The sequence below is a fragment of the Pleurodeles waltl genome, chromosome 5, assembly GCF_031143425.1.
Source record: "Pleurodeles waltl isolate 20211129_DDA chromosome 5, aPleWal1.hap1.20221129, whole genome shotgun sequence".
NCBI lineage: Eukaryota > Metazoa > Chordata > Amphibia > Caudata > Salamandridae > Pleurodeles > Pleurodeles waltl.
In genome coordinates, this window is record NC_090444.1 from 1,305,739,556 (window position 1) to 1,305,767,260 (window position 27,705).

A 27,705-nucleotide genomic window follows, 5' to 3' on the forward strand; every position below is an offset into this window, starting at 1 on the left:
CAAACACCATCCAGATGCAGACATACCAACATCCACTGCCTCCACTGTGGCCCCCTCCTCCTCCTCCACCTCCCTACCAGTAGTGTCTACACTCACACCTGCATGCACTACATCGTCATCCATTACCATCATCAGCAGCACACCTATCAGTACACACCCCTCAATGGCAGTCACCAACCCCACATCCATGCACACGTCCCCTGTGTCCTCTCCCATGTGTCTGTGCCCCCTCCTCCCAAAGTACACAAATGCAAGCACTCAGACACCCAACAGCCATCCACCTCAGAACAGCATCCAGCCCATGCACCTGCACCCAAACACAGCAGACTGACACCTCCTACAACCACTCCCTCTTCCTCCACTCCCAAACCATCTCCCTCTTCCCGCCCCAATGTCCCTAAGAAGCTTTTCCTCTCTACCTTTGACCTCTTCCTTAGCCCTCCCCCATCCCTCATGTCAGGCCAGGGTGGTCAAAACCCAGGCAAGCACCTCAGCCATCCAGTCGACGGGCACAGTAGTGTCCCTAGCAACTCCAGGTGGAAAAGGATCACGGCCACCAGCCAGCCAGATGGAAAGGGTGCCTGCCCCAAGTGCTTCAAGTAAGGGCAAGGAGCCAGCCCCAGCTGCAGGAAGGAAGGGCAAGGAGCCAGCCCCGGTTGCTGGCAGGAAGGGCAAGGGGCCTGGTGCTGGGACTCAGTCATAGCCCCCATCCCCAACCATGGCGGTGCAGCCATCCGAGGCTGCAGGGGATGGGCTGGAGCCTCCCCCCACCACCACCAGCAGCACTGCCACCGGCACCACCACCATCAGCAGCAGTCCCAGTGGGCAGCCGTCAAGGCCGCAGGGGATGGGCTGGAGCCTCCCCCCCCCACCAGCAGCAGCAGCACCACCACCACTGCCACCACGGAACAGACGTCACCACCGGTGGACAGTGTGTCGTCCTGCGTCCATGGGCTATCGTGCAGCCTGGCCCCTGAAAATCCTGTGGGTCTGACACCCAGCTGAGAGACTGTGATCTTGCACACCCCAAGATCTGCATTGCAGGGCACGATGCCCCCTCCAGAACCAGTGGAGATGCAATCCACTCACCCCATCCTTCCCAGGATGAAGCTCACTGGGCACGATGCACCCTCCAGAACCAGTGGAGAAGCCATCCACTCACCCCAACCTCCCCAGGATGAAGCTTACTGCGTACAATGCCCCCTCCAGAACCAGTGGAGAAGACATCCACTCACCCCATCCTCCCCAGGATGAAGCTCACTGGGCACGATGCCCACTCCAGAACCAGTAGAGAAGACATCCACTTGAGAGACTGTGGCCTTAACCTCCCCAGGACAGAGTAATGGGCATGTTGCCCCCTCCAGAGCAAGTGGGCATGTCATCCACTTGAGAGACTGTGGCCTTGCACTCCCCAGGACAGAGTAATGGGCATGTTGCCCCCTCCAGAGGCAGTGGGCAAGTCACCCACTTGAGAGACTGTGGCCTTGCACTCCCCAGGACAGAGTAATGGGCATGTTGCCCCCTACAGGACCAGTGGCGTTCTGTCTGAGGTGCCCCCCATTCCCGTCCCCCTGAGGTGCCTGGCTATTTTCTACCTGATGCCCCTGCAGTGTGCTCTCCGTGTTGTTGCAGGAGTGAGGTGGGGCCTTGGACTTTGTGATGTGGCCCTCTGGCCCTTGAACATTGAGGACTGGGCTGTGTCCCTTGATTTGTATACATGTATATACTTTTTGATTTGGATGAACGTATTCCTACTATATTTATCTTATTACACTCACTTTCATGTATTACTGTGGTCATTGCATTATTCCTGAGGGGTACGGGGTCAATATGTTATGTTGCTGCATCTGCTTGTGTGTATGGTGTTGGGGGTGGGGGTGTTGCGTGTGTGTCACTCTCTTTCTCCTCCCCCCTCCCCTGTCTGCTAGGCGGCTGTACTCACTGTGGTCATCTTTGCCATCATTGGTGTTTGTAGTGGAGCAGCACGTAGAAGAGCATGGGGAAGACATGCAACTCGGGCTCCATGGCGGCGTGGTTCTTCCCTGAGTCTCCACAGGTGAGTCGTTTCCCTTCTGTGCAGTGTTTCCGCCAGGCTTTTGATGTCGTTGGTACCACCCCAGAAAAGGTGGCGGATTGGTGTGTCATAATATTGTGGGCGGAACATTGTCTTCCGCCTGGCTGTAGGCGGTTACTGCCGTGGTGCCTGTTGTTTCCGCCATGGCGGTCGGTGTGTTAAAGTGGCTGTCTGAGCTGTTTCCGCCGTTGTCATAATTTGGCGTTAATTACCACAGGCCTGTTGGCGGTATTACCGCCACTTTATCACCGACCGCCAGGGTTATAATGAGGGCCTAAGTGACCCCAAGATGCTCGTCTCGTAGTGAGTCAATCTGACAACTGTCAGGTATTGCGTTTTGGTCCTTGTAAGTAAAACGTCAATGTAGTGAGGGACCATAATAGTCAGGGGATGTCCCATCACAATGCCTTCACCCTGTGCGAGGCTTTGTCCAACTGCTGCAACTGCATGCAAACAGTCTGGTAAAGCTGCTGCAACTGGGTCCAAAGTAGCTGAAAAATATGCTACTGGGCGGTTTACACCTCCATGTACTTGAATCAAGACAAACAAAGAACATGCATCGCGCTCATGACAAAACAACGTAAAGGGCTTTGTGGAGTCAGGCATTCCCAAAGCCAGAGCTTTGCACAAACTCTCTCTTAATTCAGAAAATGATTTCACACACACCTGATCTAATACTAGGGGATCAGTTGCTTCTTTGTGAGTCAGCTTCTGCAATGGCTTTGAAATGACTGACAAATTGGGAATCCATTGGCAACAGTAGCCTACCATCCTTAAAAACATCCTGACATCTCTCTGTGTGGCTGGGGGATTCATCTGCAATATGGCTGCAATATGGCTGTGACCCTTTCTCTGGATATTTTCCTTATTCTCTCCTTAATCTGGTGACCCAAGTATTTTACTTCTTTCTGACAGTATCGCAGTTTAAGTGGGGACACTTTATGACCATTATTTCCCAAATTGCACTCTTCCTTCGTTTTGGATGCAATCAACAAATCATCAATGTCCTGTACCATTGTCGATTGGAAAGGCATTTCCAAAGACTCCAGGTTCTTTTTAAAGATCTGGTTGAATATGGAAGGTGACTCCAAAAACCCTTGAGGAATTCTACACCAACAGTAAACTTGATCAAACATTTTGAAACAAAAGAGAAATTGACTATCCTCATAAAGAGGCACAGAAAAGAAGGCTTGTGACAAATCTATGACAGTGAACCATTCAGCATCACATGGAACCTGAAACAAAATCACGGCTAGATGTGGTACTACGAGACAACATTGTATTACAATATAATGTATTTTTCTCAAATCCTGGACAATCCGGACTTTCCCAAAGGACTATTGGTGAATTACATGGGCTGCTCAACACTTTTTTCAAGACCGCTTGGTTTACAAATTCTGCAGTTATGGGAGCAACTTTCTCAATGATGTCCTGTGTCATGTGGAATTACACTCAGCTTTACCGAAACTTTAACTGTCTCAACTCCCTTTATCAGGCCAACGTCTTTCCCTGTCAAATCCCACACTCTCTCTTTAACTGTTCCTTGCAAGTCAGAAGGAAGATCCTTCAATGTAAAAACTGGAAAGAAACTAATCAGGGGGTACTCCTCATTTATTATTTCACACTCTGTCTCTGGAGCTGGGTTATCCTCATCATCACTGTTCGTCTGTATCTCGATTCCATCATTTGAGAAAGTAATCAAGCACCTTGTTTTACACAACAAGTCCCTTTCCCAAAAGGGATACTAGACTTGAATCACAGACTATGAATTTGTGTAATCCTTTAAAGTTGCCAGTCCTAAATTGAACCGCTTCTGTGATTGGATTGGTCAAATACTGATTCGCTGCTCCTACAATCTGCACAGTTTTTCCTGAAAGGGGCAGGCTTGGGACTTCTGCGGTTCTCACTGTAGAGAATGCAGCTCCTGTGCCAACCAAGAAGGAAACTTTATGACCCATTACTTTTCCCTTTACATATGGACCTTTCTGATCTACTTCCAAGGAAGCTGCAAGCACACATTCCTCTTCATCATAACTCTCGCTCACCCAATCATCGTTTATTCCATTCTCACTGTGTAACAGGAATTGGTGTACTCTTGTTATTACTCCGGTTAAACTTCTGGCCTGTGACCTGTCGTGGAAGCATCACCTGCTGCTGTTCCATTGGGGATTGAAATATTTGGAATTGCTGCCTAGGTACCATTTGAACCTGCAGTTGCATTGGCTGCGACTGTGTTATCTGCACACGTGGCATTTGAACCTGCTGCATGGGTTGAAAATTTTGCAGCTGATTCACATTGTTATCGAAATTTGGATTATGACCTCTCATTCTGTGTCCTCTCATATTTTGTAACTAATTGATGTCACTTGTTTGCTGAACAACACCTTCCTGTACCATCATCGAACACTCCCGCTTCCAATGTCCTATTCCTCCGCAAGCGTGACATGGCAACAATCTCTTTATTCCCTGTACATCATTCTGAACCAGTACAGTACCCAAATTGGGTCTACGGTTTCCGTTTCTCATTCCTCCGTGACCTCTGCCTCTCAACTGATTTTGAAATACCACATTTCCCTGCTGTTGCTGCTGCTGTGTGAAATTTCACTGCATCTCTGTTTGTGCCACTCTAATCTGCATCACCATCACCTTTTCTTTCAACTTCCTCTGCTTCAACTCAATTACGTCACTACAGTACTTTGCATACTGCAATACCTCATCAATCGGCTTTGCTTGCCAGCAAATCAAATGACTCTTAATCATCTGGCTAATTTCGGGTCTCAATCCCTCCACAAATCTAAACACAAAATGAATCATATCTTTCGGCCCAATTGTCTAAGTACCACTGTAATGCTTAATTGCCTGCAACAAATTCTCATAATACGCATGTATTGACTCTTTCGCTTCCGGAACTGTCCTGTCTATTCTCTGCCAGTCAATGTTTTGGGGCGAAATTCTTGTTTTAAAAAATTCAATCACTTTGTAGTAGTACTTCATTACCTCAGGAGATGGTGCACTTGTAATCGGATCTCTCTCTGGTTCTTTTGTCAGCCAATCTATACTCCTCTTGCACTCCATCCATAAATCAGCTGGAAATACTATCTCTAATAAAGTGTTCAAATCTTTTTGCAACTTTCATGAACGTGTCTGTCTGCTGGTACCATTCTACTTGTTTCTCTCTCAACCTGGGATAATAATTTGTAAAGGACAGAATGTCACTTCTACTCCAAGGAACATGGACAACATTTCCTCCTGGGATCTCTCTCATTGGTAACATTTTTACCAGATCCTCACCCTGCTGCACATTTGCAGTAAGATTCGCAGAATCCCTTTTCTTGTTTCTCTTTTCTTCACCCGTCTGCCTTCCCACTTGTCTAATGCTCCCCATGTCTGGACACTTTGGAGCAACTCCCTAAGGTGTGCCTTCATTCCTGCAGATCTCATGTGTTCGAAATCTTTTGAGTCAAAATCTAACCTGAAACTCCTCTTCAAGTGTTTTGTTTTCTCTATTTCTATTTTGTATTTCTCTGCCAAGTCTGCTAGCTTTTGATGCACATTGGCCACTTCCCCTGTAATTTTCGGGCACAGCTATCTCAGTTCTGCTTCGGTATAGGATTTGAGCCTGTTCACACCCATAGTTCCTTCAATGAGCTCACCCGCTTCCATCCCCAGTCTGGTATTGTTCAAGTACTCCTCTCCCCTAGGGGCACTCTGCGGGGCATTAGGTTTATCTAACCTTTCAGTCAGTTGTTGGGAAGTCAAACCTTGCAGTGAAATGTTGTTGGACTGAGTATTTGGCAATGGTTGCACAACTAGATTTGGAGACTGTGGTGTCAGTAATTTCAACCTATGGCTGACGTTCCACCCTGTTACAGTATCCGGAAGAACTCCGAATGGACTAAGGTCCAACAATTATCCTGGTCGCGTCAAAAGTCTGTGCCACATGAGAGACTATTCGAGTATCGTCATTGAAGCTTTTCCTCATTGAATTCTGACTCAGGACTCCCTGTCCATTTGCACTGTTATTTCCCTGGGAAACAAAGGTATGACTGGACCAATGGTGACAGATACAGATAAAGCATCTGTGCTTGGTCTAACATTCTGGTTTTATGGGTGCATAATTCCCGTACTCTGATTCATCAGTACAGACATGTGTGTCTGTGTCCCTGTTATAGGAGTATACTTTGGCATTTCTTGTGGCTGCACTTGAGGCAGTAAGAGTGGAGTTGGCTCTGTCTGAACCAATGTCGGTTTCAGGGAAATATGTCCTATTGCCACTGTTAGGTTTGTGGCAGTTTCTACAGTGGCTACATCAGGGTGAATCCTCAGGACATTCAGCTGTGGCATCTGATTTTGTGCTATCGGTGTAGTGGGCAGATTAAGACTGCTCTGCATTGGGCTCTGTGTCATGCTAGGATTAATCTATACTGGACTCGTCATTGTGTTAACCAGTGTCGGTGTTGAAGGGCTTACACTGGTGTTCGGACTGCTCTCTTGTGCTGCATATGGTGGGGGACGATTTCTCAAAAATGGTAAAATAAATTTATCACCATCTGACTCTTCTCAAGAGTTAAAGATCTACTAGACTCCTTTGATCTCTGCTCCATACTCTCGGAAGGGCTTCTGTTTGTCTTTCTAGTGGCTTTCCTTCCTTCTCTTTCACTATCCTGAGTAATTGCAGGAAACAATTTAATCCCCTGTAAAGTCTCGGCTCTCCAAAATCTCTGATCGCTGTCCCATCTAGCCTCCACTAGTGTCTTCCCTGCCTTTCTCATCCTCCTCTCAACCTTCTGTTGCTGTCTGTCTTCTAATTCCCATATTGCTAATGCCTCAAACTGGGCTGGTCTTGGAGGAGGTTTCAAGTCATAAAGCACCCTCCTCAAATTCTCTAAGCCCCTCAAATTAAATGTTCCGTGGGCAGGAAACACTAAGCTCCCATCTTTCTCTGAAACTTTGCACCATTGCTTCCGCCAAAGACAAAGTGAAGCACCCTTTTCTTCAATTACAATGTAAGCTGGTGTATCTTCTGGCAGTGCAATATTTCCTATACTCATTGTAATGTACGTATATCCCCTTAAGGCGCTCTTTAAAGCTTTAAACAATTTAATTTCTGTGACCTTTATGTTATTCTAAATCAAATCAGGAAGTGACTTTTAATCCCAGAATCCTCTTCACCAACCTTCTCAGCCAATCGCGCTTCACAGTTGTCCGCCAATCCATGCGCGACCCTTCTCAGTAACCAACGTATTGCAGCGCTGCTCCAATGACGTCACATTCACACGTACTTCGGCTGACAAAGTCTTGCAGCTTGTCCTACTAAACTCAGATTCACACTAGACTAATGCAAAATGATTGCGAGCACTAAACAAAATCGAAACCCAATTTGTCCGTTTACTACAGGTAGGGTAACACAATTGCTTCAGAAACCTTATGGGTTTTTTCACTGATGGCGTTTCACTCTAGCAGCCACTCCTTCTTTCTCAGTTTCCCTGATTTGCAAGCAAAATTTGACCTGCAAATTTTACTCCCAACTGATCAGTGGGTCTGTCCTGGTGCACATATGACTCACCAGATCTCAGTCGAAAAATTATTTTGCTCACTTTGACTGACTCTCTGACTTGTCGACCACGCCCGATCGACCTATTAAACCAGACAAACCAAGTATCTCATACATTTTTCAAAATACTACAGAGTCTTAGACCGCACAGGGTCCGTATACCAACAACCACATGGACAATTTTTTAGCGCAAAGCACCACACATACGTGAAGTTCAATTACTTCCCTACCCTCACACTTCCGAGTATGCACACTCCTTCTAAAACTTCATTTGGAGTACGCCAACTCCCTAACCCCTCACAAACATCACAATTCACCAGCGGTTTGCATAAGCTGTGCAAGGGCAAAACCTATTTCATTCACACTGTCACTAGAACGCTGAGAATATCCTCAAACAATCATTGACAAGCTCCAAGGTTCTGGGAAAGTCATTCTAAGTACTTAGGAGCACATTTTCTCTCCACTTTTTATCATCAAATCTAAAAAATCCAAACTTTCTGCGAATTTTCTCTTTAGGGGTCACCCGTGTACAGGGCCTCTATGATGGTCTCTTAAGGAGACTAACCATCATACTCTGCTACCAGCTCTGCTAGCGTGACTGGCCTTATTTGGTTAATTTGCATTAATTTATTGGGGGACACACTTAGAGGTTCGGTGAATCTTTTGACTGAGCTTAGAGTTGTTCCCACCATGAGACTCCGTACCAATACAAATCAGTAGCAATGACAATCAATAGCATCAATAATCATAGGGGTTAGTAATTTACACACACCATGACCTCTCGGTCAGGAATAACCACACCTTTATGTAAAAATAAAAAATAAATATTTCCCTATATTAACAATGCTAATGTCACATAAATTAGTCTCAAAATCAAATGATAAGCATACAAAAACAATACTGGCTGCCCAAATCTCCTAATGATTCGCAACTTAATCAAGGCTTGGACCACAACACATTCTAGGGTTACATTACATAAAAATAGCAGTAGCAAGAATAACTGCACGAACGAAATGGCATACATTCAGACTCAGCAAAGCAAAAGACATCAACTGTTATTTCATGTAGCGAGCATCATCAGTGAGTACCCTAACTAACCTTCAGATTAGAATGGCATGCAAAACAATTTAGTCAAAACAAATTTGGAAAAACATCTAACTATGGCTCTATCAAAATAAGCAGTTGGTACTCAGGGAAAAAGCAAATATACATAACAATCTGTAACATTATCTTATACCTTGCTTCAATATAGTTCAGCAAGCTGTGACAGGCTTTGTCAACTGGACATCTGTTCGGTCAGCAGGGCATCGGGATTCCGCATTAAAGTTCAGGAAAGCAAAGTCTCTTCATGCAGTTCAGAAAGAATACTCTCTGAACACTCAAAAGGAATGGGGAGAATGGCGCCTCTCCTCTCAGTGCACTCTGGCTAAGTTAGATTTCCTAAAACTACTTCCAACGTTGCTATTGGTCAAAGAATCCTACGTTTACGTTTAGTCCAATGAAAGTAGAATTCCAAATCTAAGAATTTACTAGACCACTGTTCACATGTCGATGATTGGCTCCTCTTCTTCTGTTCCCGTCTTGGGATTGTCAGGTAAAAAATGTGTAACAGCGTATATTCCAGTCAGTGCATCCATTGTCTGCTCCTGGGAAGGTTGTCTTTACACACACCAAGTTATACAATGTATGCTTAGATAGTACAAAGTATTCTAGCAAGCAGTTCTCATGGGAAAGAATTCTAGTTACTAACATTCGGTCCATGCAATGGAAAATCACAATTTAATTCTCTAAGCAGCCATTTTATAATTCGTCTAAGCAATGCAGCTTGAAATTAGGCCATGCAACTAGGCCCAAGACCTCGCTAAATTAAGGCATTTGATTAATAGGCAAATACAAAATACATAACCTTTAATATGACATACTACTACATTAATCCAAACATGAGCACAACATTTTACATTAATACGCTGTTAATAAGTACACTTCGTGATTATTGGTGGTCACTCAAGTAGGCACATTTTCAAATGTGTGTATTATTTTTCTATGTTAACTCATTTTCTATGCAGATTTAACACTCAGAATACATGAATATTCATTACTAACAATTCACCGTTAACAGTCTCCATAATGAAACCTCTCCACATGTTAAATGCTGGTTGTAAAACAGGTTTTTTTATAAACCCATCCTTCTATTAAAAAATGTTTCGGACAGAAAACCGCATGTAGAAGTGTTTTATGAAACAGGCCCCTCTTTAGTCACACTGCAGAATACAATACATTTTAATATGTTTAACTTTAAATAAAGTGCAATTTGATAAAACCTTCAATGTGCAGCATACAACAGTATAGCGTATGAAAGCTTTGGTTTAATGTCAGTGTGCACTCTGTACTGAACACCTTTACACAGGGTGAAATCTAGGTGTTAACCAGTTTAGTAACCAGTTCATTCATTATCCGAACACATTTGCTCTGAGTGACCAGCATCTATGGCACATTGCACTTAGTGCATACTCTTTAGTGCAAAAACACTCTAGTATATATTTAACTATATTTAGGATACCCTCTGTCCAAACATATATACAGTAAGTTCAGAAGTAAGAGTATATACTAACAATGCTTGAGAACCATCTAGATCTTACATTAGAAATCTCTCCATTGCCACCGATGAACTCACAGTACATGTACTGCATGTACCTTTAATAACGTTTGTAACCTTTTATTTTAGCTTAACAATTGGTCTAGACTACCTCTGCTTTATGCCTATTGCTTTATGCTTGCTTTAAGTAGTTTATGGCATTTGTACTGTAGCAATATAGCTCCTTTATCTCTCTGTACAATCTGACTTGTAAGACTCTTGCCAGATCTAAAGAAACACTTCATGGCACAGTCACTCAATCAAGTTCCATGTGATTCTCGTGAGAGCCTGGTAGGATCATACAAGACCCCCAGAATGCAAGCTTCACCTATAATAGCTTGTCAATGAATCTCACAAGACACTTGCGGGATCATAACAAATTCGAAAATCAGCCAATAGAGAAGCCCGCACTGTAACCATGCATCACACAAGCAACAGTTAATCACAACCTAACTTTCTTTTACAACTGCTAAAAATGTACCACTTGTTTTTATAATTTTGCCACTCTCCCATTTTTCGCTCCTAATATAACTCTATGTTCCTGCTGGACCTTACTCATTCCGCTGAGCACTTGTCTTGTGACTGAGATCTCCATACTGCACCATGGATCGCCTTTGGATTTTGGAACACAGCTTCATCCACTGGGCTGGAGAATATGCCATTAACTGTGGTATTGACAAGAATTTTGGATTTCCAAACTTGGATAGAACTTGGATTGGCCATAAAGGTAAGAAGTGGCATCAATTGTTACCAATGGTTGAGAGCATTTTGGATTATGAGCACCCAGATCTGATGACAGTGCACTGTGGTGGCAATGACCAATGCACAATCACAGGTGTTGCGCTTGAAATCCAAATAAAGGAGACCTTTTCTCAACTGATGTCTCTCTTTCCTCAAACTGCCTTTGTATATTCCAGTGTATGCCAAAGGCAGAATCGGCAACGGTCAAAAGAGTATTGTCCTAAGATTGAAAAGTCCCAGGAACATGTCAACAAAACAGTTTTGGCATATATTCGTGACCATGGCATGTGCTCTAAATATCACAACAACACTGAGTTTGATATACCAGGTGCCTATAGGCGAGATGGAATACCTTTCACTGCAGAAGGGAACAGGATCATCCTCAATAACATCAAGAAATGCATCTAGTTCTATATGTAGCTGAACACTACAAATAAATACAACAGCTCTTGTCAGAGTCACCCGATTCTTAGATAATGTGATATCTTCATGTTCCAACTCCCTATTTTTTTTAAATACTGACACAAGTGAGAGTCTTGCAAGAGTGGGAGCACCCCAACGCCTTCTTCCACTCATGTATTTGTCCGACTGTCACAAGAGGCTGGCAAGCTTAAACATGTCATGTATATTTCATGGATAACAGCTGTGCATAATAGAGTATGAGTACTAGAGTCTGTACACATACAAGACTCTACACTGAAACCTCTCTCTTGGGACAGATTTTCTATACCCCACTACTTTTTTTTTTACCATCCCGTGAGACTTGTGCGAGTGTGGGAGTACTCAAACACCTCATTCCAACCATGTATTTCTCTGTATCTTGTGAGAGTCTCACAGTATTGCAACAAAATTGTGAAAAATATTAGTATGCTCTCTACTGAGACCCATCTCTTACATGACAGGTGTGTGTAGTATGGTGTGGGGGAGAGACTGGCCTCTCCACACATTCCTCTCTCTCATGCGATAGCTATGCATAGTAGTGTGTGTGTGTAGGGACTGGCCTCTGTACTGAGACCCCGCTCTTGCATGACAGGTGTGCATAGTAAGATGTCTACAGGGACTGGCAACTCTGCTGAGACCTCCCGCTTCGATTACACATGTGCATACTAGTGTTTGGAGAGAGACTGGCCCCTCAGCTGAGACCTCACTCTTAGATTACAAGTATGCATACTACGGTGTGGGCAGAGATAGTCCTCTGCACTTAGATCTTTCTCTTAGATCACAGGTGTGTGTAGTAGAGCATAGGGAGGGACTGGCCTCTACAGTCAAACCTCTGTCTTGTATGACAGGTATGATTACTAGAGTATGTGGAGGGAGTGAACTTTCCACAGAGACCTCTCTCATTGAGGATAGGATTGTGTAGTCGAGTATGGAGATCAACTGGCCTCTCCACTGAGACCCCTCTTTTGAAGATGGCTGCGCACAGTAGGGTGTGAAGAGAGATTGGACTAGTTCCTCAGATCTCTCTCTTACATGAGAGGTGTGCATAGTAGGGTGTCTGCATGGACGACCCTCTGATTTCACAGCTCTTTCTCAGATAATGGAAGAGCATAGTAAGGTGTATACATGGACTAGCTTCTCCTTACAGAACTCTCTCTTAGATGATGGGTTTGCATCGTAGGGTGTATGAAGATAGACTGGCCTCTCCACAAAATTTTCTCTCTCAGATTTTGGGTGTAGACATTAGAGTGTGTACATGCACCAACCTCTTCTGTCAGACCTCTGTCTCACATGATGGTTATGGTAAGTATCTCACAGATGAAGCGTGTGTGTGTTAGGGGGTGTGCATGGACTGTCCTCTCCTATCACATCTTGTTCAGATGACGGGTGTGCGTACACCCCTCGGTCTGATAATGGGTGTGGATAGTAGGGTGTGAGAAGAGAATATTCTCTACTCACAACTCTTACAAAGCCAATGGGCATAAATTGCACACTCTGATAAACACCACCTCCATTAAGATTCCTTCTTATAGTACAAATATGCAAACCATACTGTATCCAAAAAATCACCTACGCCTTTCTACTATTCACGATCCAGCAGGAGTCTTGCGAGTTTGGGAATGTTTTTGGAAAATAAGAATTAACCATCTCGTCATCACAGTATTTATCTCTTACACACTTCCTCTCAAAAACAATAACAATATGCACTCCTATTAATGAAATGTATGGAGAACTCATCTACTCCTTTTTACTATTCACGATCCAGAAAGAATCCCACTAGATCATAAACATTTGTTAAAAACAATATAACAATATACACTTATTTTCTTCACAGTAGTTAGCCCTTAGACACCTCCCCTCCAAACTTAAGGGGGGCAGCATGTCTTTCTGCTGCCCCCTTATGTAGCCTTTTCTTTTTCATTACCACAACAACTTCAATTTTCACAGTAAACAGTATTGGTGGCCATTTCATTTCTTACACTCCAACAGCCAGCTAATCAAAGCTCTCACACTTCTGAGAGTGTGAAGGCTCACAGGAAAAATGGCCTCTCCATCAATTACAGGGCCTCAGTTTTGATTCTGCGTCTCACTGGAAGCTCGTGGGAGTCTCCCGAGCCCAACTGCCAAAATATACAATTATTTTTCACCCTTAATTTCTCAAAAAATGCTGAACAGATTTACACCAAATCACAAAAAGCACAATCCTCATGCCAAGATCTAGTTCCTGCCCAATTTGGAGTAATACCATTCAGCAGTTTTTGCTGTAGCTGTGTCTAAAGAAGTTTATGGAAACTCCATGGGGATTTTATGTTTTGGGACCCCCTTTTTTCTTGCCCCCACTCAATGGATCACCCAGGAAATAGCAGAGGTGGATGAACTTTTTTTATGGGAAAGTTTGGTAAATATTCGCTAAATGGGGCCAAAGTGGTTACCAAACCAAAAAACGCTCCATCTATGGAAAAGCAGACCTAACTATAACTACTTAGAAGTGACCGCCACTAGGTGCATATATATATATATATATATATATATATATATATATATATACATATAGATATATATATATCTCCAAGAGAGTTTCCCCTGTCATGGCATCTCACGGCGCACTTTCTCCATTTGTTTGGCAGTTCTGGTTCCTCAGCTGGGGACACCGAATTGAATCAACAAGAAATTCTTTCCTTTTATTTGTTACCCGGAAAAGAAATAAACTGCACTCAGAGGTCACTCTGCTGGCATATATTTATTTAGGAAAATGCTCTCTCTGGCAGTGAAAAAAGCTTTACACATTTTGGTCTCACGACCTTGTTCACAAGCATATTTGCACAGTCCGTCACCAGTGTATATATACCAATACCATTTCTTAAACAAACATTTACCATTTCAAAAAACCCATCTTGTGTTTATTACCTAAAACATAACTTTTAAAATACATAAAATTGACAAGCAGCAATTTGATATTGTATTTTCAATTGCTTTATTCACCATTTAGCGGCTTTGTTCTTTTGCCGATGTTTCCATTCCGTTTGTGGTGCACTGTGGGTTATGTAGTGTCATACATAATTGCTTTTGTTTCCGGCCCAGACAAAATAATTAACTGATAGAGTTAATTTCTTTTCCAGATAACAATGAAAAGGAAAGAATTTCTTGTTGATATATATATATATATACATATATATATATATATTTAGACTGTAAAAACAAAGGTAGGTTAAAGTGAAATTATAGTTAGGAAATTAAATAATATCTTACTTTACATTAAAAAAAACTTTGGAAATCTACTGGAAAAAAACAAAGGTTAAAGGGACTTTATAGTTAGGTGAAAATATCAGTTAAAACTAAGTTTTTAACTAACAAAACCACTAAAATTCACCAGTTATAGTTATCTTAACTATAACTTGTGACCTAATATAGCTATTATTCGTGCCCTTGCCATGCGCAGCATAGTCTTCAATGATTTTGAATACTATATACCAGGGCACAACAATGTAGTTCAAAAAAGTTCATCTGAGTGGAAGAGTAAATTTAAAGTCCAAAGACACGTAGTTGAAGTTGATGGAAGTTTATTCTTGTCGAGAGATGATGAATCCATTGTACAGCCTAAACAGGCGACACGTGTTTTGTCACATTGACTTTATCAAGGCCAAAATTTGTTTTTAATGATTGTGTCCAGTGTTTGTGAGCGATAAGCGTACCCACACTTATAATGTAGACAAGTGTCTGTACAGTTTTGAGACTTTTCTTATTCCAAAAGTCAGAGCGGTTTCTCGGCGACCATTCTAGAAATGTCTCTGAAAGAAAAGGTCATGATAAGCCTGTGCTGTGTTGCGTCACGTAGTCGTGTAGTCTTCAATTATGTCATATAAGCTATTGCAGGAAAGTGCAATCAATGCTGTAATAGAACATGTCATGAGTGATGTAACATGTGCGGCAATTAGCAGTGCATGACGAGGGCACAAGTTATAGTTACTTTGTGCAAGGATTGGCCCGGGGTGGGCAAAGGGCAGGACCTGAGGCTGGTCCTTACGCCCAACCCCCACAGGAGCACAACCTTCTTTTTGTTCAAATATATAAATGAAAACAAATAAATGAAAAAGTCCAGCCTATTGGCTTTATCAGGAGGAGAGCACATCAATATGTATAAGATAGACCTATTGACTTTGTCAAAAAATCATCAATAAATATAATCAAATACATATTTTATAAATACACACATTTCACTTTTTAATCATATTTATTGTCACAAAATAAATGAAATAAAGCATTTAAAAAAACAATTCAACCAGAAACATGTCTTTGAATATTTTAAAACTTTTTTCAGACCAAAAATGAAGCCGTAGTACCAGAATGCAGTCCTCTAGGTGTACCCCTAGAATTAAAAAAGTAAAAATCCCTCACAGGGAATATGGGGCACTCCTTGCCTCGGAGCACTGAATAATGAATCCCCAGCCTCTCATTTATTATTCCTTTTTTTGGGGTGTCTGGATGTCACCTGGGACGCCCACACTTTATGTACACTTGAGAGCTGCGGGGGGAGCCATAGGCCCCTGCAGTCCCAGCTGGGACCCTAGAATTGCATTTTGTGGTATATAGTTACTACTTTACTTACTACAAAATACAATGTGTGCCCTCTATATTTAGAACTTCTATCAGCATGAATTTAGACCAACTAGACACAAGAGGGCGTCAAAGCAGTATAAGTGAAGCATAAGTCTGTGCGCTCTGGTTGCAAGACAAAAGTACATTTTCATATCTGTGGTGTTTGCTTGTTTACAGCCGGATTTAAACGATTACCGGAAGGCCAGGTAAAGAAGAAGTTAGATTTACTAAGATGCCTGCCACCCAAGAGCCCATAATTACTCATAGCACTTCTGAGGCTGATTGCTTCAGTCCATTGCACAGTTCCTTCTACCAAGGGCACTGGATGAAAACCCAGCTAGGCTCCCATAAACTGAGATTGGCTTTACAAGCAAGGGGTAGTCTTTCCATACTAAACAAGTATGCGAAGATGGTCCATCTGTCACAAGGTCCGGCCTTTTAGGTCAATGGGAACGGGAATTATTGATAATACCATGCTACTTCTTTTCATGTTATGAATAATTTGTTTAATCTGTGCTGCTACAGCAATTGCAGTATGTGCTACTATAGTTGTTCATACATTCTGCACCAGCTTGGATTCTTATACAACTACCACTAGTTCAGACTTTTTCTCTGTGTGCTGTAGCGAGCAAAGAGTAAGCATTATTCTCTGATAGATGCTCTCCATCCGCAAAGTGAGTTCTTTTTCATGTAATTTATGGGAGAGTGTCACAGGACACTTCTGTTTTCCTCATCCAAGATGGTAAATTTCAAGGATTTGATGCAGTGAAGGACTCTTTGCTTCCTTTTCAATTACTCAGGGAAAGCGTGACTCCTTCCAGCAGCTACACTGCTACCCTGTACTTGGTAAGCACATTAAAGGTGTCAACAGTCTCCGTAAGAGAGTCTCAGAAGTATAAAGTCACAGAGGGCAGAAGAAGCTCGCTCCTTGACAACACCGGTAGTTCCTTATTAAACATGATGAATGATATATGTATTGTAAATCAAGACACCAGAACTACTTTGAGAGAGGGACGAGAAAGAGCCCAGCATAGGTTTTTTAAGAAGAGATATCCATCAAGAAAGCTGTTGCAGAAAAAAAACAAATGAAAAATCAGGGTCAAACTCGCATGTAAGACCATGCCGAAGAATAGCGAAACAAAAGCATTGAGATGTAATGTTCTCTAATCCACGATCCCTTGTTTGTGGTCTTGGCAGGACATGGCATCCTGGCAACGAAGGTTAACTCCATTTTAGAATGGTAAACCCTGAAAACAAACACTGAAACTGCAACCATCTTGGTTAGGAACAGATGTACAGCTACCTCTGCATGTTTGTATTGAGCTCAGTTATTAAAATTTTGTATTGAGCTTGATCCATTTAGATTGTCATAGCCATCTATGAATGATTCTATTCTAATGTGACAATGACAAAGAATTCAGTTACGGCAGGTGTACGAGAAAAGTTGGAATGTTGATGTACTTGGTTGAATAAAAGACACTTCATAAAGTGAGCGTGTGCGATAGTTCAATAGAAATTGATGATGAGTTTCATCCCCCAGTAAAATACTCAGTCAAGTACTACATGCACTCCCAAGAAGATTGGACCATTCCTCACAGCTGTGGCTGTTTTATGTGACATGAAACTACAGAAGAAAACAAGCATTTGAAATGCAATGGGTCTCGCGTTTGCTCGAGTTAGAGCTATTAGCATTGTAAATTCTAACTAGACTTTTCTGGCCACACACACTGAAAATAAGAAGTAAAACAGTTGGCATAAGCAAGCCAATTCAAAGCAACATGGCCGCCATGAGCATGAGCGGGAAGGAGAGACACAAAAGGAAAAAGAAGTTTGCTCGCAGTCAAAGTTATCGGCAAAAGTTCAATTAACTATGTAACAGGGTCGAGGAGGGACAAACGTAAAGCATTTACCAACGAAAACAAAGGATTTTTGAAAGGCAAGCCCATGACCGAGTGATAGTGATGGGCGTGTTATGAGTGTGGTTAAAAGCCCAGATACATACCAACATGTCAGAAAAGAAGCGCTTAGGGCTACTATGATCGACCTTAAAATTGGCCCAGCAGATCACAAAACAGACCCATAAACTGACCTGTGAGGCCAGCCCCTCAGGCACTTCCTGGTTGCACTATAGACCAGGCCCAACATGATAGCTTTGGTTTTGTTTTTTTGCAATTTTTCTACAACGGGACCTCAACCTGAAGGTACTTAAGCGCTTTACATGAGCACCAGTCACATTACACAAGGACACATTCATCTTTTGTAGCCACAGGGAATTAAGTGATTTCCCCAGAATCACAGGATGTTGAGCCGACGCCGAGACTCTAACAGGTTCCCCAGCTGCAAGGTTGGCAGCTCTGGCAGTTATGACACATCCTCTCCTACTGTGTAGTCACCATAACCATATAAGGTGTACCACAGTGAGCATACCCTTTCTAAGGGAAAGTCTGAAAAACAAACATTGTTTCGGAGGAACCACAGGCCTTCTGCTCAATCAAATGCTGAAGGAAGATCAAGGTGTGCGCTGAGCATAAGAATCTCTTTCACTAGTGCTTATTAAAGGCAAAGCTCATTTTCTTTCTGTTGGTCACATAAGGTCTGGTGACTCCTGAGCTCTCAAGCAGACCTGGAAAGTAAGAAGAGGACTGATTATCATGTACACTGCACAGTGACATCATTGCTGTGGCATCACAGGAAGTGAGCTCACAGGAAATTTGACCATGTCACCGAGGCCAGGTGCCAATTTCATAGTTCTAGGGAGGAACAAACAATACATTTTAAGGCCCTGTGTTTGGCATATAGATGTATATATGGGGCAGGGAGGGGTCGCTGCTCTCATGACTAGCATCTCCACATACACCCAAACATCTGGCTAGGGTCATCTACTCAAGACTGGACTTTGGGTACCCGGTTTAGGAGAGAACTCCCTTGAGGTACAGGGCACCAAACCCCAAACCCACTACCTGAGGTTCTGCGCTCTGCTAAAGATTACAGACTTTGTCCCAAAAAATAATAAACCTTTTTTTTCTCTAAGATCGTTGTTATTAGGGTCAGCCTAAATATCTGTTTTTATTTTTTCTCTCTTACCACAAGGATACATTTTAGGTGCAGGTCACAAGTACCTTCATTATTCACAAACATATTGTAACTGTTATGTTGTATTTACTTAGCGCACAACAGCCATTACATCAGCATCGCAGCACACCTGCTGGTCAGAAACATTCAAATCCCTAGGGTGCTGAGACTCGGCCTCTTTTACACACCTCAGATGCAAATATTGATAAATTGCTCATGAATGCACCTATATGTATACCACCCAGGAACACCTCACAGACAAACCACACATTCTGCTATGGCCAATCAATTAGTGTACATTTTCACCAGTGTCTAGGCACTTTTGGATGAAAGTAACCTAGTGATACATGTATGCTTACATAAAAACTAGACCATTTCCACGCTGTGAAGTTATGAATAAACGTCTACAGCTGCACAGCCACAGAATGTGCACTCTCCATTTAAATTTAAAACTCATACGAAGTCAAACACAGTTTTTCGAGGTATGTTGAAATCCCTATATGCTATATCTGACCTTGATTTTATTCACTGAGTGGGTGTTAAAGTTATTTTTGGCACTGTAGAGTTAAGCACTTGTTTCTAAAACTGTTCAGCGGGAGGGATTCATAACTGCATCAGCACCATACACAAAACACAAATAAAATAAGTATATTCACAAAGAGACATGTTTAAGCATTTAGATTTTATTTGACTTCTACATATTCACACATGGAGGTGAGGGGGGTGAAAGGACTTTAAGTGACAGAAGTTGGCACTTTTAGTTGTTAACATGTTTGAAGCCGGTGGGTGTTTAGTGAAAGGACAGAACTGCTTATCACGATCACATCTTGTAACAAAGAGAGGGCAGGCAGGAGTGTGGATAGGGACAGGGGAAATTTACAATATATATATTTTTTTTAAACAAGGTCGATCGTGCTGTGTAAAACCCAGCGAGATCACACTGCATAGGAAATAGAAAGAAAAAGTGGTCCTGAAGCCATGCTGAAAACATGGAGCCTCATATGTTTTCAGTAGCTGGCCGGTGCTGTCGAGGAGGGCTGATCACCGGAAAATGCATGACGTATGCATGCCTTTCACAAATGAAATCAAGCAAATTTTAAAAGGCAAGTCCATGAACTAATGAAAGTGATGGGCATGGCATGGGCGTGGTTAAAAGCCCACAGAGAGATTACAACAGGGGCCAGAGCGCTTGCGCTTGACCCTAAAAAGTAGAAGCATCAGGTTGTTATAAGCAAGTGAAATGTGGTGAGTCAAGTGACTTAGTGACTGAATTTTATATTGCTGTATGGTTCCAATTTTTGGATCACAACAGAAATTACTTCTAGAATTTTATAATGGATTAGAAACTCACAGAAATTTGATTGCAAAGTTTTTATACTCCTCATTCGATGACTTCAGCAACTTGATGGCGACACACTCTCTGTGATCTCTTGTATGTCACATGCGACAGTCACTCTGCTACCAGGGAATCCTATGTCACGTGTCATGTATGCACCACAACTTGCTGTAATCTGTATTACCACACATTAAAATGCAGAGTGGGCATTACTTCCACATCGCACTTTGCTAGTTGCGTGGGCAAATATGGTTTGTTGCTGTTATGTTAAGTTATTTATCTATTCAACAAATGCATATGGAATTACATGTGCAGATAGGGTTGGATTTTACAATGCACATTCTACTTTGGAAACAAGAAATTAATGCACACTGAAAATTCCTACTCTTACACAGGTCATCATTTTCTAGTGAGAACTGTACTAACAATTTCTAGGCGAGACGTTTCCGGCAAGCACTTTGAACAGTTGTTGTACTCCTACATATATATTATTGTGCGTCACAATACAGCGAGTGCCGAAAATCCTCTGAAATTTAACACCTACCCAGTCATTTCTACCAAGTGGAGGCAAACCCATTATGAGATGGGAAGAATGGAGGGAATACCTCCTGAATTTTAAATCAACTTTCAAAAATGATGTATTGCCTCCTTAATGAAAAAAAAATACCAAACTGTCTTGGGCCAATAGGTCTAAGAATATATGATATGACTGAAAAGAAACCAAGACAAGATGGAATTGTAGACATATTTTCTCATGCATTAGAAAATGTAGATATTTAGTTTCTACCTATGGTCTGCATAGCAATGGATAGATACAATTTTTTTTCCACTGCAAGCAAGAAGAAAATGAACATGTTGAAGATTTCATTACAAGACTGGAGGCTCATACTATGCTGTCTTTTTGGTTTTTATTAACAGCAGTCAAGCAAGAGAAAAAAACTACATTTCACAGGAATCCTGGAAAAAGGACTACAAACAGTGACATCACAACAGAATAATCAATGGCACATTGAGTAACCCAATAACTATCTTGACTGAGATCAATAATTCCTCTTATCTTGCTGCTTGCAGTCAAGATAAGTATAATAGTATAATATTCATTTTTCCTCTTCACGTTGTAGTTATTTCAAACATATATGCTCAGTTTACCGTGTTGCTGATATTTCTTATGTTACTTGTTTCACTCGCCTTAACTCCCGCTCTCTTGTAACACTCTGTTTTAACTCGGGCGCTTTGCCATCACAGTCATTCTGACCTCTGTGCTCCTCAGGTCGCCTTTTCTCCACCGCCTCCCACAACACTTTGCCATATATTGTTGACTTTCTAGTTGAACCGCTTTGCAGTAATATCCTTCTCTTCCTTGCTCCTCCCATTTGGAAATCCTTTTTTCAGCCGGGTAACTCCTACCCGATTACACACCCATTCTCCGCAGAGCCGCACCCCTTAAAGGTTCTTCTACCTTTAATTCTTCATTTCATTAACCCTTTCCTTACATTTTGAAGGAATATTTATGTATTATTGATAATAGTTGTTTTTCTGAGGTGTTTTACTCATTTTAACCTTTGAAAAGGTATTCACAAGCTTAGTTTATTCATAAGGTCTGAGGAGGAAGCAACTCAAATTTTTAAGGATAAATTGAAATCCTTTAATAAGGATTCTGTTCAGGAGGCTGCATCAGTCTCTATGCTGGACGTATCAAAACACGTAGAGACATCCCTTTCTAAAAATGCTTTCTTCTCCTAAAAAAGACCCCTCACAGAAGGGCAACAACCATGCAGTGTCCTCTGGAGTGTCAAAATTCATTAAAAACTTGTGCATCGAAGAGGTTTCTTTTTCGGGGCCTCCTTCTTCCCTTCTTCAGGTTACCCATTTAAAAGACACTGATAATGATGATGATGATGATGACACACACAATTTTGAAGGATCTTCTGATCCTAGTAGTTAAGGACCTCTGGAGAAAAGGCGAATTTGTTTTCCTAATGATGGTATGGTTTCTATTACAGTGTCTAATGAATTAGTTGACCCTCTTGGGAAACTCCTGTTTGAGCCCTTCTTTATTCATCATCTGAGTTCTACTGAGTGGTGCCCTTCAGAGCACGTGGCTGAATATGTTTCCTTTTACCTTGACCATGCTCTTGATAAGTCTTCTAGAAATAAGTTTAAGTCAGAATGTCCCTGCCTTTCAATTCATAACAACATTACAACCCCTCCTGTCATTGATCCAAATATGTTTAATTTTTTTTATTAAATATGGGAAAGACCCAAAGAAAAGTGTTGACAGGGCCTGGTCCAACTGTCAAGATGGGATTATAGACTTGGTTGGTCCAGAATATTGGATTTGGCCAAACAGGAAAAAAATGAAGGCACACAAGTCGAGCCAGATAGCCTCTCTAATTGAGCCCAAAGGGGCTATTCACATTTTGGGCACTGCCAATGCTCATATTTCACAGGAAAGGCAAAAAAGTTTATTACTGAAAATAGACCCTAAGCTTGATAGCAAAACCACTAAGGAGGAGGGTCCTTTTGCTAAAGGACTTTTATTTGGAGATTCTTTTATCAAAGAACAAAGGAAATATGTCTCCACCTTTGCGACGATGAATAAGGCCCAACTCTCCCTGAAGAAATTATTCTCTTCTCAGGTTTTTGCCAGGGCCAGCAAATGTTGGAGTTGCTTTGCCGGCTGTTATCCCACAAGGGGACAATACCTCAACAGAGGTTCCTTTGATCAGCAGTTCCAAGTCAACGTCAACACTGGTTATAAACTCCAGTTCTACCCCTGTCATTCCAGAGGTTACCGGTGCAGAGGATGTAAAAACAAATGAGAAAAATTCTCAGGTACGAGTTTCCAGTCCTGGCCTTCGTCCCTTAGGAGGCAGATTAGCTTTTTGTCTAAATGCATGGCTTTCTCTCACCACAGATCTCGCGATAATACAGATGGTTCAAAGGTATTACATAGAACTCTATCAAACCACAGCATAGTTGCAGCTTCCCCGCCCTTTTTTTTCTCAGGATCAATTTTTTCTGATCCAGGATGAGATATAATCTCTTCTTTCCAAGCAGGCTATTGAGCAAATAAAGCTCGAGCCCACGGCATCTTTTTGTGACAGAAAAAAGAAAAAAAAGATTTGCCTTGTCTTAAACTAAACGTTTTCAACAAATTCGTAGTGTGTCACCACTTCAAGATAGAGACTATTCTTCATCTCAAATACATTTTGCTTCAAAACAGCTGGCTAGTCAGATTGGACCTTGAAGATGCTTATCTTACAATTCCCGTGCGTCCCTCTCACAGGAAATATCTTTAGTTTCAATGGGAGACTTCCTTTTTCCGCTTCAAAGCTCTCCCTTTCTGCCTTTCATCAGCTCCTTGGTGTTTCACCAAGATTCTAAAACTGGTTGTATAATTTCTCAGAGCACAAGGAATCAGACTAATCGGATACCTCGACAATGTCTTTGCCAAGTCTTGCTCCTTCGCTTAAGTTTTCTCATCAATGTTCAAAAGTCAGCTCTAATTCCTTCTCAACGACTGGAATGTCTAGGATCTCAGTCCATTCTACAGCTCTCTCAACACAAGGTCACTGTCATAAAAAAGGAGATCTGTCATTCCTTAACTTTGGCTCTGTTTTCTCTCCTATCTTTGGGCCATCTTGTGGGGCTTCTGGCTTCTTCACTTCAAGCTATTTTTCCAGGCCTACTACACCATCGGGCCTTTCAACAATTACAAATCCAACATCTCCGCAGAGGTCTCGCATCTTCAGGTCCCATTTCTTTAGGTCCAGAGTCCAAGGAAGAACTCCTCTGGTGGGTGACTCACTTAGATGTCTGTAACGGAAGAACAGGGGAACAATTTTCTCTGTCGCCCCAGATCTTGTCCTAGAATCCGATGCAAGTCAGACAGGTTGGGGCACAAGATGCGGTCAATACTCGGCTGGAAGTACATAGTCTCAGCAGGAGTCATTCTTGCATATGAACAGTTTAGAGATGCTTGCAGGTTCCTTTGCCATCCAGTCCTTTACAAAAGACAGAGCAAAACGCACCATTCATTTATGGATGGACAACCGAGCAACAGTAAGATATATGTCACCTCAGGGTACAAGGTCAAAAATCCTTGCAGATCGGCCAAACATCTTTGGGAATACTGTCTTCAATAAAACCTTTCAGTCAGAGCAATTTATCTCCCAAGAACCTTGAATGTCATAGAGGATTTGTATTCCAGAAATCTTCAAGACTCAAACAATTGACGTTGGCGTCCTTCAGTATTCAATCGTCTTTCTTCTGTCTTTAGCAACATGTCTATAAGCCTTTTTGCCTCTTGACTTCCTTTTTCAGCTGAAGACCAGATCCTCAAGCTCTGGTCATGGATGTGTTTCTCAAAACCTGGCCACAGACTCTTCTCTATATTTTCCCCCATTTCTATTAATTGCACGAGTACTGGCGCAGGCAATCTTCATCACTGGTTCTAATCACTTCCTTTTGGAAAGCTCAACACTGGTATCCAACTCTGTTAGGACTGGCCTCGGACTTCTCAGTTTGGATTCCTCACTTTCCGGATTTACTTCTCAACCCTCAAGGACTTAGACATAGCATGATTCTAGAAGACTCTCTTTTTCTGACCACCCGGAAGGTTACAGGTCTTACTGGAGAACCTCAAGAATTTCAGAGGAGGCTATCCACCTTATTTAACAATCCTGGGTCCTGGGCACTTCTAAACTCCACAAGTCAGCCTGGTTGGCTTGGTGTAGCTGGTGCATGGACAGGGATTCAGATCCCGTTTCAGCAGGTGTAACAATGGTAGTTAATTTCTTAGCCTCGCAAGCTTCTCAAGGAAAGCCCTACCATACGATTAATACTTACAGATCTGCCATTTCAGATTAACTTCTCAGAGTGGTTGGAAAACCCACTGGAGAACATCCATTAGTCTGTCTTCTACAATGAGTAAGATATGTTAAACCTCCGGTTCCCAAACATAATACAATGTGGGAAGTTAATTTGGTATTCAAATGTTTATTTCATGGCAAGATAATATGCATCTTTCTCTCAAACAGTTATCAGCAAAGTAGACAATGCTTTTATGCTTAATTTCCATGAAACATGTTTCCAATGTTAAAGCACTGGATGTGTCCTTATTCCACTATTCTTCCCTGGGTGTTTCCTTCCAAGTTCACGGATGTACTAAAACCACGTTTTCCACAATTCGGGGGGTTATTCCAACTTTGGAGGAGGTGGTAATCTGTCCCAAATGTGACGGATTTACCACCAGCCATATTACGAGTTCCATAGGATATAATGGACTCGTAATACGGCTGGTGGTATATCCGTCACTTTACTGTCACTTTTGGGACGGATTACCACTTCCTCCAAAGTTGGAATAACCCCCTCAATATCCTTTTTTACCTTCTCAACCAAAATTATGTGTATGACGTTGTCTAAAAACGGATGACGAACTGCAGACTTGAGATCTCCCTGTTCTATCCAACTGCTTATTTCTTTTCAGAAACCCCTAAGACCTGTTTTGTCTCCCATTTTTGCCTGCTGGGTAAAATGGATCATGTATGTGGCTGGTATTAATATCGATTTCTTTGGTGCTCATTCAGCAAGAGGGGTATGGCCTCCGGGCCTTATGAGCAGGTGCTAGTTTGCATGACATTCTCAAATCTGCAGATCGGTTGAACGTTAATACTTTCAGAACTTTCTATTGTAAACCTATTTCCCATATTTCTGATTCTGTCATTGCAATGCTTTGAACAAGCATAATATGAGCCTCCACTCTTGTAATAAAATGAAGATTTTCCTAGCCTTGGTGTCAGAAAGGCTAAATTTTATTAAAGACACGGAGATGAGTATTATCCCACCACTGTTTCATTAATCCTTCCTGGTCTCTTTCCTTCTGCAGTCCCATCGTATTCTTCCACTTCTGTTGCCTCAACCTAATCCAGTTGGAGTCTCTTCTATGATGCAATCCACTGAACTACTCCAAAGATCATCTCCTCCTCCTCATTGGAACAGAGTTCCTCATCTTCCTTTGTATTGCCTTGCAGACTTTTCAACTATGCTATTTAGTCTCTATTCAGTATTGTTGTTTATTTATATACGTCATATCGATTGACTCAAAACAAGAAAAGAGGAAGTGTTGCACTCAGTCAAGATAGTAATTGGGTTATTCGGTATCCTATTGTTTATTCTATTGTGATGTCACTGTGTGTAGTCCCTTTTCCGGGATTTCTGGGAAATGTAGTTTTTTTCTCTTGCTTGGCATAATATAAAACAGGAAGAGACAACATAATACTCGCATCTGTGTCTTTAATAAAATCTAGCCTTTCTGACACCAAGGCTATGAAAATCTCATACATCTTCCCTTGAAAAGTTAGCACTTACTTGAAGATTTGGATCACTTTATGATAAATTAATCAGGTATCAGGTAGTTATGCATACTAATAACCCCAATATCAAATACAGATTATGGGTTAATAGAGACACTGACTGGAAGAAAGTAATAGCAATGGTGAAAAACAAATGCAGAGTAACTGGCAGATGCACTAAAGCTATTTTAGCAGTACATAAAATGAAATTTAGTTCTGTGGAAGTTGATTAAAAAAATGTTTACTTGTTAGAGGGTAGTCTGCTGCAGTCCTCACCTAAACACATTAAATAATACAAACCTATATACAGCACAAAAAATAATTCAAAAATAAAGTTTCTCTTTCAGATAATATATTTTACAGTAGTTGAATTCACTACATAGACAAAATTTCGTCAAAACAAGCTGCTCTGTGTGCAGTGTGAAAAGTAGTCGTGCAAGCAGTGAGTGCACGTAAAAAACTAAAAGAACATAGTAATCAATCTGGTAATATTTTCTTCAGCCAGTCCACTCAGAAGTACATTCTCAGTGTTGCTAGATTCATTTCAAGAGTCCAATATTTCATCCATCCCCCTTAGAGTGGCACCAACTGTAGAAAACATCGATGTTTCGATCCCAAGAATTCAGTGTGACCCTATATCATCAGGTGGGCTCTTCCTCAGGACACTGTACGGTGACAATCTGCGCAATGAAATAAACCGGATTTCTCATTTATGTGAGTACAATACCTTATTTAATTCCTTATGTGTAAATAAAGGCTAGGCACTTACATAGTTGATGAATTTGTTTATAGGCAGATTTATGGCTCAAAATGTCACCCAATATTTTATGAAAATGCTCCACGAGGTAGCCTGCATGGCCTAAACACAATTGTACTCATTATTAGAGGGTATATAGCCAA